The sequence below is a fragment of the Salvia splendens genome, chromosome 10 (assembly GCF_004379255.2).
Source record: "Salvia splendens isolate huo1 chromosome 10, SspV2, whole genome shotgun sequence".
Taxonomy (NCBI): domain Eukaryota; kingdom Viridiplantae; phylum Streptophyta; class Magnoliopsida; order Lamiales; family Lamiaceae; genus Salvia; species Salvia splendens.
The window spans coordinates 25,408,364-25,423,084 of record NC_056041.1 but is presented as its reverse complement, the minus strand read 5'-3'; the positions used below and the strand labels follow the sequence as shown (position 1 = coordinate 25,423,084).

At 36.2% G+C, this 14,721-nt stretch overlaps 1 long non-coding RNA gene across 2 annotated transcripts; it reads right to left on the bottom strand.

Moving 5' to 3' along the window:
- Nucleotides 1-3,331: 3,331 nt before the first annotated feature.
- On the bottom strand, nucleotides 3,332-7,333 carry LOC121752080. Of its 2 annotated transcripts, none has more exons than XR_006040252.1 (8): nucleotides 6,678-7,333; nucleotides 6,056-6,155; nucleotides 5,833-5,924; nucleotides 5,646-5,744; nucleotides 5,459-5,567; nucleotides 5,182-5,245; nucleotides 4,960-5,032; nucleotides 3,332-4,732 (listed from the first exon to the last, which is right to left on the bottom strand). It is a non-coding gene; the product is annotated as an uncharacterized LOC121752080 (long non-coding RNA). The 2 variants fall into 2 exon arrangements; XR_006040251.1 differs by having other exon boundaries at nucleotides 5,498-5,567.
- Nucleotides 7,334-14,721: the final 7,388 nt, after the last annotated feature.

Here is a 14,721-nt window from a genome sequence, read left to right as displayed (position 1 = left end):
CCCTCAAGCAAGTTAGACAAATAAGCACATTCACAAGACCCAGGATTTGACGACTACAATAAAAGCTCGGATTTCCCACCTGCTGGAAACCTGGTACCTTCTCGCGTACCAAAATGTTGCAAACAAACCTCTACCATTGTATCTTTATCAGAATAAATAACATAGTACTCTGCCAATTTAGATCATCTTCGAAACATTCCAACATTCAATTTCAATTGATAGATTAAATTGTTTTCTTTAAATATATACTACCATCTTTCCTGTCATCTTAACAAGATCAGTCTTACCTTCCTACCTTCCTTTTCTGGTATTAAAATTCTTTTTTATTAAGCGTATTCCCTACAAAACAGTGTGAATCATTTGCATATCATATAAGACCCCGAGCAAATTAAGCGTTATTTAAACATGGTTTTTAACATGATTTTCAAATCTTAAGCGAAAGGAAGGAAAAGTTTAATATCATAGAAAAAAGAGAGTTTCTTTTTGTTTTCTTTTATCATCACTAGAAAAGGTAAGTACTACATCAAAAGAAAAGTTACATAAGATGATCTCTTACAAAAACAGTGTGAATCATTTGCAAATCATATGAGACCTCGAGCAAAGAAGATTGTCAGTCTTAGATTTTCAGAAACAGGCAGGCAGTACTTTAAAAAGTACAGAATGCAATCATGCACATAATGAATAACTATGGTGAGTTAAGCAAGTTTATTAAAGAAAAAATAAAGTGCAGCTTTAAGAAGCAGCATTGTGACCATCTGCTAGAATGTTTCATTATCTAAATTGCAAAATAAGAAATATAGGACATGAAGACATAATCAATGCCCGATTTCAGCATGGAAGGAAGGCATATATTCAAATTACCTCAGCAGTTGTACATCATCTACATTCAAAAATCCTGGAACTAAAGACTCTACATGACAAAACAGTGAACCTACATGCTTACTAATCATTTGTATCTCTTTGCAATGACAAAAACCAAATGAGGAAATGAAGTCACTTGAACAGTTCGTGGTAGTTTTTCAATTAGACGATCAAAATGACAAAAATATACTGGTAAATTTACAAACTCATTCTATGTGCTAAGTGACTTGTGAACATAGCAACTACAGTTTAGGAAGCCCTCTTTATTCCATTTCACAAAATACCATTAAAAAAATTAGTTGGTTAGGTTTAAGTTCAGAAATTTGCCACTAGATCCCACAAGCACACACATACTTGCAAATAACATGCAAAATACAAATAAGATTGTCCCCAGACTACATAGTACAAACATTTAAGATAAGATAAGCATGGAGGTGATCATCAAGTCTAAGTTATTGCAGGTGCTCAAACTCGTACCTTTTCATTTGTAAGTAACTTTCATAAAATTAGCATCCATTTGTCAAAACAAGCAATTTTATCCTGTAAAAACAGATATTAAGATGCCAAGATTTGACAACCAATGGGGGTTTATATATCAAAGAAACACTAATATAGCACATATTTGTACAGGCATATGAGACAGAAAAATAGGATACTATGTATATATTATTTATAAAGCAGTAAGACAGCAAACAGTGGATTAGAAAAAGTAGAAAAACGTCAGGCACGGTATAACTCACAAAAATATGGAGTAATATATTTAACAGGTTAATTTTAAATCTGCAAAATGTAGCAAAGAATGAATTAAATAAGTAGAAAAATATAGGTGCAACAACCAAGAAGCAGAAGATCAAGCAAAGCAAGCTCAAAAATCAATAAATAGACTTGTGCCTTCAATTTTCCACCCTTTCCACCCGTTCCTTTTATGTTAAGAACGCAGTCGCCCCCTACCACCCTCGACCTTCGGATCGACTAAGTACTTTCTAGTCTATTTATGCACTAGGAAATATCACGGAAAACACCTTAGTTGCACAAGAGATAACATTTGCAAGAATGAATCTAAATGATTAGAGAGGCCTTCAAATCGACTACAAGTAACAGTAGAATATGCTGAATTATCTCAGTAGGCTCAAAGCAGCATGATTGCTCTGTAATCTGACTCAAATGGAAAGTTTTTCCTGCATACAACCAAGAAAAGGGTTACAGGTTTAGTGCAACATGTAGAAGAATTCCAAGGAGATCAAAATAATAAACTGTTGTATGTATTCCGCTTCCTACAACTAAACAACAAATTATATGTAAATATATGTACAAAGAAGAGAATAACTAACCATACATCCAGGCATAGTGAATATATCATGTTCTTCAGTATTAGACAAAGCAAGTCCAACCCCAATTTTATTAGGTACCGACAAGTGTAGAGCATCAGAAAGATTTTGCAGTAGTTCTTCATTGATGGCTTTAGTATGAAATGACACACTAAATATCGAACTAAAGTTAGGTTTATAAAAATAAATGGTTGAATATTGAAGCAAATATTGGTTGCAGCTTTATACCCTTCAACTCACTGGAATAAATAGTGAGGTGGTCAAAATTGAACTGGAGCACTAGTACGCTACCCTCCATTCCATCCATTGTATAATAACAAGTTAAACAATTACACACACACATCAAATACCCCCAAACATAAGTCTTGCTCGCCCTCAATCAAGTTAGACAATTAGGCACATTTACAAGACATTAGATAATCCTCTACTTCAAGTCACGTCAAATCACACGAATCATTTAGAGAAATTAGGTTGACCCCGAATTCACTCTCGGGTAAGACTTTAGAACAAGAATTGTACACGAACTAATTCCCTAAGAGCTAGGCATCCCAATGCTTCAATGTAAGTTCGATTTATGTCTTGGGAGTCTCAAACCATCGTCACTAATTCATAAAGAGAATTTCTTCCGGCTATTCTTTATTTTAAGCACATAAGATCTTTCTCCCAAACTCAAGCGAAATTCATCGCTCACAAGTCAATATGATGCATAAATCAAAAGGTCTTATTCATTTGGATGTAATGGGGCTTATGGTAAAGGTGTGATCATATTTGGTTAAGTAGCTTATCACATTCTTAAAATACTAGCACATCTATCAAGGAATCCTTCACAACATCCTTCACATCTCACTCAATGCGTGCAAAATTCTACTCAATGCGTGCAAAATTCTGACAACTCAACACCCCAAACTTGAGATTTTCTACCATCTAAGCAAAGTCATCTTATTCTTTTGAGCATATTTCTGTTTTTTGCTCGATTTTTTTTTCTAGCCTTGGCTTTTTTTTTACACATGAAAGGCTGCCTTTTTATTTTATTTTTTTACTAGCCTTGGCTTTTTTTTACACAAGCAAGGCTGCCTTTTTATTTTATTTTTTTTCTAGCCTTGGCTTTTTTTACACATGAAAGGCTGCCTTTTTTTCCTAGCCTTGGCTTTTTTTTACACATTAAAGGCTGCCTTTTTATTTGATTTTTCTTTGAAGACACAACTTTTTTCACTTTCTATCTCAATATGAATGAATACCACCTGAATGAATACCACCTGATGAATGTTCCAGGACTTCCATCTTTTACTTGCCACCATAAATACCCTCCCAAGAATGTGCTAGCATTTTAATTTTAGTGACTAGGGTAGAAAATATAGGCTAACAAATGGATATAATAAGTATGCTAATATAGTGACTTCAAAATTTTCAGCAAAGAAATTAGGCTTTTGGGGCTCAAACGGGCTCACTAGGGGTTTATGTAGGGTTAGGCATGTGATAATTTGGATATGAGGCTTTTTTTCCTATTGCCTAAATCATTTTTATGCACCAATATCAACAAGATTGCAACTCATAAAGCTCTCATTCAGTCGATTGGCCCTATGGCTTTCTCAATTAATTTTTCAAAACCGGAATAGTTCTCTCTCATTAGCTCAAGAAATCGGGCACCAAAGAACACTCTTGTCACTTTATCTGAAGCACGGGAAACCTAGTTCTCCAGAAGTTAGTAAGCAACAACAAGTTTACAGACCAACCCTTGAGAGAAATGAAGTCTACACTAATAACCCATAAAAAAGTGGTGAAAGTAGTGACAATCAATAGAGAGAAAATCTTGCATGCATGCACAAATAGCAAGTGGTGAAACTTTGTCCATCGAAGCATTTCATCCTTAGTACAGAGTAGCATAGTACTAGGGCAATTTTTGGATATTTATGAAGCTAATATCCGTTGTTTATCAATTGGTGATGTGTATGAAATCATTAAAAACTAGGGAGATGCACATATTAGAGAGCCATTGCGGACAACCTCTCGGAAATTTACTCTTAATCATAACATGTCAATAAAAAAAACATTTAAATTCTCTATAAAATCAACATCAATCACAAAAAAAACATTTAAATTCTCTATAAAATCAACATATCAGGCATGTATAAGAATAAATAGCAGTTAGGCACTCATGTATAAGTAGGAAACATCACAAGTTGAATATATTATACGAGTTTGAATGACACCTGAAAAAGATGAGAAGTAGAGTTACCAGAATCCTCAAAGACCAAGATTTGATGACTACAATAAAAGCTCGGATTTCCTACCGGCTGGAAACCTGGTACCTTCTCACATACTAAAATGCTGAAAGCAAACCTCTACCAGTATATCTTTATCAGAACAAAAAACATAATACTCTGTCAATTTAGATCATCTTCGAAACTTTCCAACATTCAATTTTGATTGATCGATTAAATTGTTTTCTTTAAATATATACTGCCATCTTCCCTCTCATCTTTACAAGATCAGCCTTACCTTCCTTTTGTGGCCTTAAAATTCCTTTTTATGAAGCTTATTCCCTACAAAACAGTGTGAATCATTTGCATATCATGTAAGACCCCGAGCAAAATAAGTGTTATTTAAACGTGGTTTGTATTAACATGATTTTCAAATCTTAAGCGAAAGGAAGGAAACGTTTTATATCATAGAAAAAAGAGAATTTCTTTCGTTTTCTTTTATCATCACGAGAGAAAATAAGTACTACATCACAACATGAGATGATCTCTTACAAAAAAAATGTACCTACTCTTTTTTTCATCAGGGCCGGGAGTTCAATATAGGAAGCTAGTTGCTCCTGCAGTCCACCTGTTCCCAAGCTCCTGCAAGAAGAAACAAACTTCATTAAAATCTTGTCAAGAAGAAAACAGATATGATTATGATAAAAAAATATATAAAAAAAAACAGATGCACTTAACATTTTATGGAAAAAGATGAATGACATCCATAGGTTAAGCTAGAGAGGTTTTACATGGACTAAATGATCTTCCGATGCAGCACGAACGATTCGGCACTCAAACTAACTTACAAATAACCTACAAAGAAGATTGTCAATCGTAGATAGCCTTAAAATAACATAAAGTACAGAATGCACTCGTGCACATAATGAATAACTATGGTGAGTGAAGCAAGTTTATTAGAGAAAAAAAAGTGCAGCTATAAGAAGCAGCATTGTGATCATCTGCTAGAATGTTTCATTATCTAAATTGCAAAATAAGAAAGGTAGGACGTGAAGAAATAATCAATACCCGATTTCAGCATGGAAGGAAGGCATATATTCAAATTACCTCAGCAGTTGTACATCATCTTCATTCAAAAATCCTGGAACTAAAGACTCTGCATGACTTAACAGTGAACCTACATGCAATTGAGTATTAGAATATAGACATGTACTACTACTTGATTAACCAAGGGAAGAGTTAGAAGCAGGCATACATAAGTCCTTGCTAACTGTGGACACTTTGTCATCTGACAGTTTCTAATAGTCCTTCTCTATGAACCAAATGAACATGTTGATAAACAGATCCTTCTCATCTGGGATTGAAACAAATGTTATTAGTTGTTAAATATTACTATCAAGCAGCATACCCTGATTGAAACTAAAAATTACTGAATCATTTACCCTGGTATACATTAGGAACAAAGCAATGAAGGTTTGCAATCACTTTAATCAACAAAGACGTTCTCTGATGAGCATAAGATGAACATGGTACACTGCAAGGGGTGAATTCAAATTTATGTGTCCATATACATTGACGATATATGGTGTTTAAGACCCACGGAATAGTTGTAACTGACTAATTTGGTGAAATAAGAATTATTGAGACGATGTAGATAATACATACTCTAATGGTGCATCCTCTTCACAAACTAGAATGTTAGACGAGCACCAGCCAGATACAAACTCTCTAGAGGGAGTAGAAAGATTGTTGCTAAAGCTTCCCTCTGAAGGAACACATTTGTAGGGTCAGAAAAAAAATGCACGATTTCCTTGAGAAAAGATGATAACAATTGATGAATCAAAAGAATTGATGTGTATAGTATAGCATTCCAATTTCAATTTACTCTTGAGACATAAAACGTCAAATAAAACAAATAACTAACCATCATACATTGACAAAACATGTGCAAAGAGATACAAATGAGTTTTAACTATTATTCTCTCTCTTAATTTACTTTCCCCCACTTTAACTATTTATTACGATTTTTACAAAACATGTGCGAAAAACGAAAGGGGTCATCTTAACTGGACGGAGGGAGTAGTATATTCACAGTTAATGGTGTTCAAGTAATAAAACGCTGAAGCCTTGCAGTAGTATAGTCATAGCCATAGCGTACAAGACACTCTTCCAAACTAGAAAAATCCCTATATGTACCAACACAGAACAAACCACGATACTTCAATTCAATTTACAATTCAATTAGGGAGAAAGATGCGAAGAAAAAGGAGAAGGAGAAAAGACCCACGACGGAAGGGCGGAAGGCGACGGGTTCGCGTAGCTGGCGGCGGCCGACGCTGCCCACGAATCCGGACCAGCGACCTGCTGCAGGAGACGACGGCGTCTGATGATGGCGAGTAGCAGCCGCGGCGGGGACCAAACTCCGAGACACTCACGTCCTCGGCTTTCTTCTCCGGGCGAGCAGGCCAGCGGCGTGAAATCTGCGAAGGCTATGACTCTTGGTGTGGGGAAAACACGAGTCGATTCCGCTAATTGAGAGAGAAATAGGGGGATGGAGAGGGAGATAGAGGCACCGCTTTTTCATGTAGGGTTTCTAGGGAATTTTAAAGAGAAATTTCGCATAATCTGAGAGGAGGTGGAGGTCGGAGCAGGGGGGGTGAGAGAGAGAAGTTGCGGCGGTTATATGCTGGAGACGAGTTTCGCCGGAGATGAGAGTCTGGTTTTTGGGAGAAAGAGAGATGCATCCTAATTTGGGAATTGTGAGAATAGAGAGGGAAAGAGAGTGAAATTGAGAGAGGGAGAGAATCAGCGGCGGCCACCGCGACGGTGGTGGTGCCGATTTTCGCCGGAGAGATGATCGTTGGACTCTACAAAATAAGTTAGTAGATGGAGTATTTGAAAGGGGGGAGATGGATGGGAGAGCTACAGTTGTCAAATTTTAAAATAGATGGGAGTGGTACGGTACGCATATATTAGATGGGATTTAAGTTTTTAGGATTTCAAAATAACATTTAGATAGTTTTTTTTTCCTTTGATAATTTCGTTTTTAATTACATAAAAGTTAGTTTAATAATGATTATATTCCATTTTCTTCAAATATATCAAAAAACTAATCTAAAATTAGAAATTATATATAGAATTGCAACTGAAATTATATAACATAATTAGGAGACCCGATCTTTTATTTCTTAAATATATATTTCACTATGAATTTAAATTGATTAGGAATTAATTAATTTCTCAAATAAAATAGTAAATTTTTTATTTAATTATAAATTTAATTTGGATATAAAACTTTGGATGATAATTAAACATTCAAATAAGTCTATATTTAGATTAACAATAGTTAATTTTTTATTTCAATTATCACTTTTATAAAGTTTTATCAATGGAAGGATGCGATATAAAAGTGCTAATTTACTTCATTGTGGTGTGCCTGAAAGAGGAAGAAGGGAGAGAAGAAGGGAGAAGATGAATCGAGAAATAAAAGTGATAATTTACTTTATTTTTTTAAATTAATAATTTTTATTTTGAAATAATTAAATATTTTAATTAAAATGCTTAAATGACGGCTAAACAGCCGTTCACCGTTTGTTTTCACGGCACCGTCCATTTTTTACTAATTCTAGCCTGATTTCAAATGTGTAGGACGCAATAATTCAAAACGTAATGTCTAGGACCAAAATCATAAAAACGGCGTATGTTTATGACCACTTTTGATCTTTACTCTTGTAAATATTGGATGGCTTATAATACACAGTAAATACAAATTAATTAATAGAAAAATATGTATAATGACATCTTCAACCTGGAGTTACATGGTGTAGATGTTTCCCACATGAGTTTTATCTCACTTTTGAATTGGAAGATGTTCTCTTTCATGAACTTGTAAAAATATTTGTCAAATAGCTTCATTAGCTTTTGGACTTGAGATATCAATGATCTATAAAAGATCAAAGGCTACAAATCCTTGTCAAATACTCATCCGTTCCATGTTAGTTGAGTCATTTTTTTAGTTTGGAAAGTTCCAAGAAAATTGGATCATTTCTATTTTTGACAAAGAGCAACTTTTTTTTACTTTATTGGTCTTCCATTTAACACACTATTCTTAAACTCCATGATAAAAATAAATGCCTCAATCACTGGCGAATCTAGGGGAGGCAGGAGGGGGCGGTCGCCCCCACCTGGCCGTTCGGAAGTTCCTAAACTTTCCATTGAATTGAGCTGAAAATAGGGTATCCGCCCCCTCTGTAAAGTGTAGAAATGTATATTTGTTTTCAATAAATGTCATATAAAATGTAGTAGTTAAATGGTTTGGTTGATGGTAGAGGTCTCCAAACCGAACCGAACCGCATGAACCGGCCCAGAACCGGAACCGTCGGCGGCGGTTCAAACCGTGACCGAAACCGGTGGTTCCACCGGGCCGGTTCAGGTTTCAATTCTTGGCAAACCGTAACCGGCGGTTCCGAACCGCCGGTTTGGCCGGAACCGCCGGTTCGGCGGTTCCCGACAAGTTTCCAGGCCTACTCCTAGCCTTTTCAGAAACCACTGCCGCGGTCGCCGGTTTTCGTCAGAAACCGTTGACAAAACCGGCGGTTCCGCCGGATTTTCAAAATTTCGAAATTTGATTTTTTTAAATTTAATCACAATTTTCCCCTATAAATACCCCCCTCCTCTTCATTTCTACTCACCCCATTCTTGTGTTAATAACAATTTCTCTTCTCAATCTCAATTTCTCTATTCTCCATCCTCATTCTCTCAAGTTGTTTACGTTATTTGCGCTCATAATTTACTCACGTTGTTCACGTTATCATCTTCACACAATCACACTACTCTTTATTCTCCACTTTCAATTTCCATAAATATCATGTCTTCATCTCGTCGTAGTGGTGATCGGGGCAAATTTTTGTGTTAGTATATTTACTTAGTTGTATAATTTTCGTAGGAGGAAGAAGATCGAAATGCGGCCTTGTTACTTGCCCTCGCCGATGACGACCAACAAGGGGGGCATTCACATTCGGCTTCGCGTTTCGAGTACGATGTGAATCTATCGTCGGACGAAGGCGATGATGGATCGCATCAATTCCCCCCCTTCTAGCACCGGCCAAGTTGGCGAAAATGATGAGGAGGCCGATGCTCCTCCTTCCGCAGGACGACAAAAGAAAAAGATGCCTCCCAAGTTGAAATCCGATATTTTCACCAAACATTACAAGAAGGTCCCGGTGGTAATTTCAAATCCTAATGATCCGACCACTACCGTGGAGACAAGTGAGTTCAAAGCATATTGCAACTATTGCGATAAAGTCTATCCATTTGGAACCGGTGGGGGATATGGTACTCTCCATCGCCATTTGAAGGCAAAACACCACGTGGAATATGGGCATACTAAGTCCCAAAGCCAAATAAACTTCCCCACCGGCTCATCGTCTCTAACAGGTACGCCTCTATTTAAATATGATCCCAAAAATGTTACCGATGCTATGGTAAGATGGGCGACAATGAAACATTTGCCGTTTAATTTTTTTTAATGACAAAAAATATGAAGTTACTATGCAAACCGCTTTTAATGTTCCTACAAAAAGAATTCCCCCCTACTGCTCAAAGATCTAACAACCGTTAGTTTTTGATAAAAAAAGAGACGTTGGAAAATTTCTATCCAACTTGGGGCACAAAGTTAATATTTGCTCCGATGTGTGGACGGATTCTTTCCAACGAAATTCTTACATGGGAATTTCATGTCATTTTATAGACAATAGTTGGTCTTTAAATAAACATTTAATTGGTTTTAGACAATTTCCTTCACCACACACCGCACAAGCAATTGCATATTTAATTATTCAAGTTTTGAATGATTATGAGTTATGCAACAAGATATTTTCGGTTGGTTTTGATAACGCAACCGCTAACACCGCAAGTATACCCGATTTAATTGCGGCTTGCTCCCCAGTGATAAGTGGTAAGTATTTTCACCAACGATGTATTTGTCATATATTAAATTTATGTGTACAAGATGCTTTGTCTTTATGGCAAAGACATATTCAACCTATTACAACAGCTGTATCATTGATCCACTGGAAGCCTCAAATTGGCAAGGCGTGGAAGAAGTATTGCTACTCGAAGAAAATAAGGTACACAACTTTTACTTTAGATGTGTCTACTAGATGGAACTCTACATATGATATGTTGCATTCTACATTAGAGCATATAGAATATTTGGTTGATTTTTATAGAACTTTCCGTGTTGATTATATCTAACCTCTTCTTGTTGGGATCAAAGCATGAGCTTATTTAAATTATTCAAAGGTTTTCGAAATGCCACCGTTGAGTTATCGGGTGTGTATTATTGCACATCCGTCCGTGTTTTAGAACATTGCATGTACATATCACTTGGTTTTAAAACTGCAATGAAAAATTCCACAAATAATCTTGAGTTAATGTGTGTTTTATATTACATGGTTGAAAAATGGCTCAAGTATTTCAATGAGATCCCAACGGTTTTTTTGCTTGCCAAAGTTTTGGATCCAAAGTGGAAACTAGTTGGTACTTTAAAAATTTTAGAATTTTATTATAACAATTTGGCTTCTATTGATCTTGAACCACTCCGAGCTTTGAAAATGACGAGGACGACGACAACTACATAAACCTAGCCCAAACATTCCAAATAAACCTCCCCCACCTCCCAACCCTCCAAAGAAGTTTTGAGTTCGACTTGCGGGCTCTCTTTCACGATTACGAAGCCAAGTACAACAGTACCCACCAAGTGAGACCTAGACCCCCCCGTCAAACACATAACTTTGGCTTCTTCCAAGTTGATGACCCCGACGCCTAATCCCAATTGGCGGACCTATACGGCTTCAGCAGCGGAGGAAGGACGACAAATTCGGCAAGTGAGTTAGATTTATATTTTGACTCACACTTTTCATTCAATGAGGAAGAAGGAGGTCCCGTTCCCCAACAAATCAACGTCCTAGATTGGTGGGGATCATAGGAGAAAGATTTTCCCATCCTTGCATCAATGGCCAAGGAGATCTTTTCGGTTCCGGCTTTCACTGTCGCCGTCGAGTCCGCCTTTAGTGTTGGAGGCAACGTCTTGGACGACAGAAGAAGTAGACTCACCGGGCAAAATATGGAAGCCACCATGTTACTTGATGATTGGTGCTCCGCCGAAATTAGAGACCAAGAACCGGATTGAGACAATCAAGTAGTACAACCCAACCAAGACTACTTCCCCGACGAAGAAGAGTAGGCGCCAATTCCTCCGATCAAGCCAAATAGGTAAGCAAGGTAAGAGAACTACGTGGACTTTGATTCCAAAATGCAATTGAGCATTGGGGATACGTAGGCATCTCAACTTAAATTTTAAATTTAAGTTGAGCTCAAGTCCTTTTCCTTTATTTCTTTTTTCTCCCCTTTGTTTCGAATATGTAATTTGTAAATGGTAATCAAGACTTTAAGTATTTTGTAATTTATAATTTTTAAGTTGTAATTTGTAAATTTTAAGTTGTAATTTGTAATTTTAAAGTTGTAATTTACAATTTTAAAGTTGTAATTTGTAATTTTGAAGTTGCAATTTGTATCAATAAAATTGCATTTGTACATCGCTTTATTATAATTTTATTTATGCAAGTATATTTACATTTTTTACTTGAATTACAATGTAAAAAAAAATTAAATTAACATGAACCGCCGAACCGGCCCGGAACCGGATATTGTCTGGCGGTTCCGGCGGTTCACGGTTCAAGAACCGGAACCGTCCAAGCTTGGCCTGGCCGGTTCAGGTTCATGCTTTTCTTGAACCGGAACTGGCGGTTCCGAACCGTGAACCGCCGGTTCCCGAACCGTGGTGACGTCTAGTTGATTGGTTAAACTAAGAGGTCTAGGGTTCAACTATATTTTTGAGTGTTTTAGATTATTTGTAAGGGCTTTTACGGCTTTTACATAATAATTTGCCTTAAATTTGGATAAACTATAAAAATTTATAAAAGCAAAAAACTTAAAATACAATTTTATTAATGGCTTTAGCCCTACCCATTTTATACATGGGCCCCTGGACTGCTATGTATATCGGCAATCTGAAATACTTATTTCATTACGTTCCTATGTAGAATAACACTGCAATGAAAGAAATTAGTGCATTGAAGTCATTTAATAACTACTCCCTTCGTTTAGCGCAGTAGTAGAGAGAATAAAATAGAAAATGAAAAAGGCATAGAGATGAAGAGAAACTGAAGTAAGAGAGAGTAAAATAATTGAGAAGAAATGTGTTAACTTTTATTAAAAAAAGAAAATGACTTCACTGCCATGGAACGTACCAAAATGTCAAAATGACTCCACTATACTATGGAATGAATGGAATATTAAGTGAATTGATAATGGTTGAGAATCTCATTACCCAAAAATGAAATGGAATCTCAAAACTTCCTGGAACCTATAATCTATAAATACATGTACAATCTGGTTATTATAACATGACCTTAGATTATGGTGGATATAATGCATCATCCCAATTCCCACAAGTGTGCTATCCTGATATGCAGGTTCTTAAACTTTTGGTGTCCGTTGATATATATGGAAGACATTTCTGCCTTTATTTTTTATCATCACGATTTTGGCATGATGACCAAATCTTGTTTTTCTTTACTGTCTTATTTATTCTTTTTTCATGCTTCCATTTTCGTCAAGCACTCCTCTCTTCAACTCGAAAATACAACAAATATGAAGGTTCAAATACAAAAAGCAAATAATTTCAAATTATATAAAAAAAATGAATTGCGGCCAGGTCCGGCCCGAACACCTCGCAACGCTGGCCCGGACCGCAACTAGGTGCGTCCCGGGAGCACGCAAAGCTGGGCCGGACGGTATCCAGGCCTGGCCTCAGGCCGCTCATGCGAGTATATAAATGTGGATCCTACATTCCATTAGCTTTTTTCTCTCATTTTTCTTCACATTTCTTAAAACATGCTACGAGTCAAACATGGACAATATTTTATAGGAGGGGAGTATTATATTTACACCTAATCTTGTTAGGACTATAGATTGTATAGGGCATCATGGTGACATGACATATGAAGGTAGTCTTGTTGTCCTTCAAACTATGTGTATTTACTTCATTTCGTTTGGTTTGTTAGTTACTATACTATTATTATACACTTTTCATATACATAGGTGGGCTGGCCTAGTGATTATTGTATTTAATCTATATTGAAGAAAGAAGAGGCTTGATTGAAGAAAAAACATGATTTACTATGTGGAGAAGTTGAATACTGTGGGGTAAGAGTTAATGCTATTGGTACAGGTTACGCTGAGATTCTCAACTCAGACCACCAACTGTAAAATGTTGTATGATTGCCTTTTCCCCTTCTTCTATCATATCCAATCCCACTAATATCTCTCTTTTCCATTCCGCAACCAACCAATTTCTGGATTCTCTTTTTAGATTCTGTTCGGCTTCCATATTTTTTTTGGTTATGTACCCAAATTTGCAGTTTCATTTCTTGAAACTAATGAATGTACCAATATTTTTTTTATTTCATCACATGTCAAAGACCTGGTCAAAATCAACCAATTCATAAAAATAAATGCCAATATAAAAATAAAATAGGCGTTGGCGCCTGAATCTATCAGAGGCAAGAGGACAAGAAGTAAAAACTCACGTAATTTTGAATCTATCAGAGGCAAGAGGACAAGAAGTAAAAACTCACATAATTTGGCCCTACAGCATAGCAGAGTATGTAAAATGTGAGTAAAAAAGTTATGAAAAGTTAATGTAAAAACTATTCTATTTTATTTTATTTTTGGGTGGTTAAATCAATTTAAATATGGAGTAAATGTCAATTTTGGTGTTAAATGTGATCAACATACGAATTTGGTCCAAACATTCACTTTTTGAAAAACATGTCCATAACAAGTGAAATCCTTGTCGGAGTGATCCTTTTTTGATGTTACCGTAAAAAAATTAACGGCCATGCCACTATGCAATTAGCGTTGACCGTTAGTTTTTTGACGGAATCGTAAAAAAAGACTATTTCGTCGACATTTTCAAGTTATGGATCTGTTTTTTAAAAAATAAAAGTTTTGGACCAAATTCATATATTGGTCACATGACCAAATTGACCTTTAATCTTAAGTATAAAGGTCGTGGACTCGAATCTGAGGTCAAAGCCTTTAACCATTTGGCCGGCTCACACACGCAAATCCGAATCTATAAAGTCGAACATAAGCGGGCATGATGATACGATTTATTGGAAATTACCATTGTGCCCTTGCCTTGTTTTTTCAGTGAAGAGCCCGTTGGGGCAATGCAGTTGGTTTTGAAGAGACAAAATTGCAAC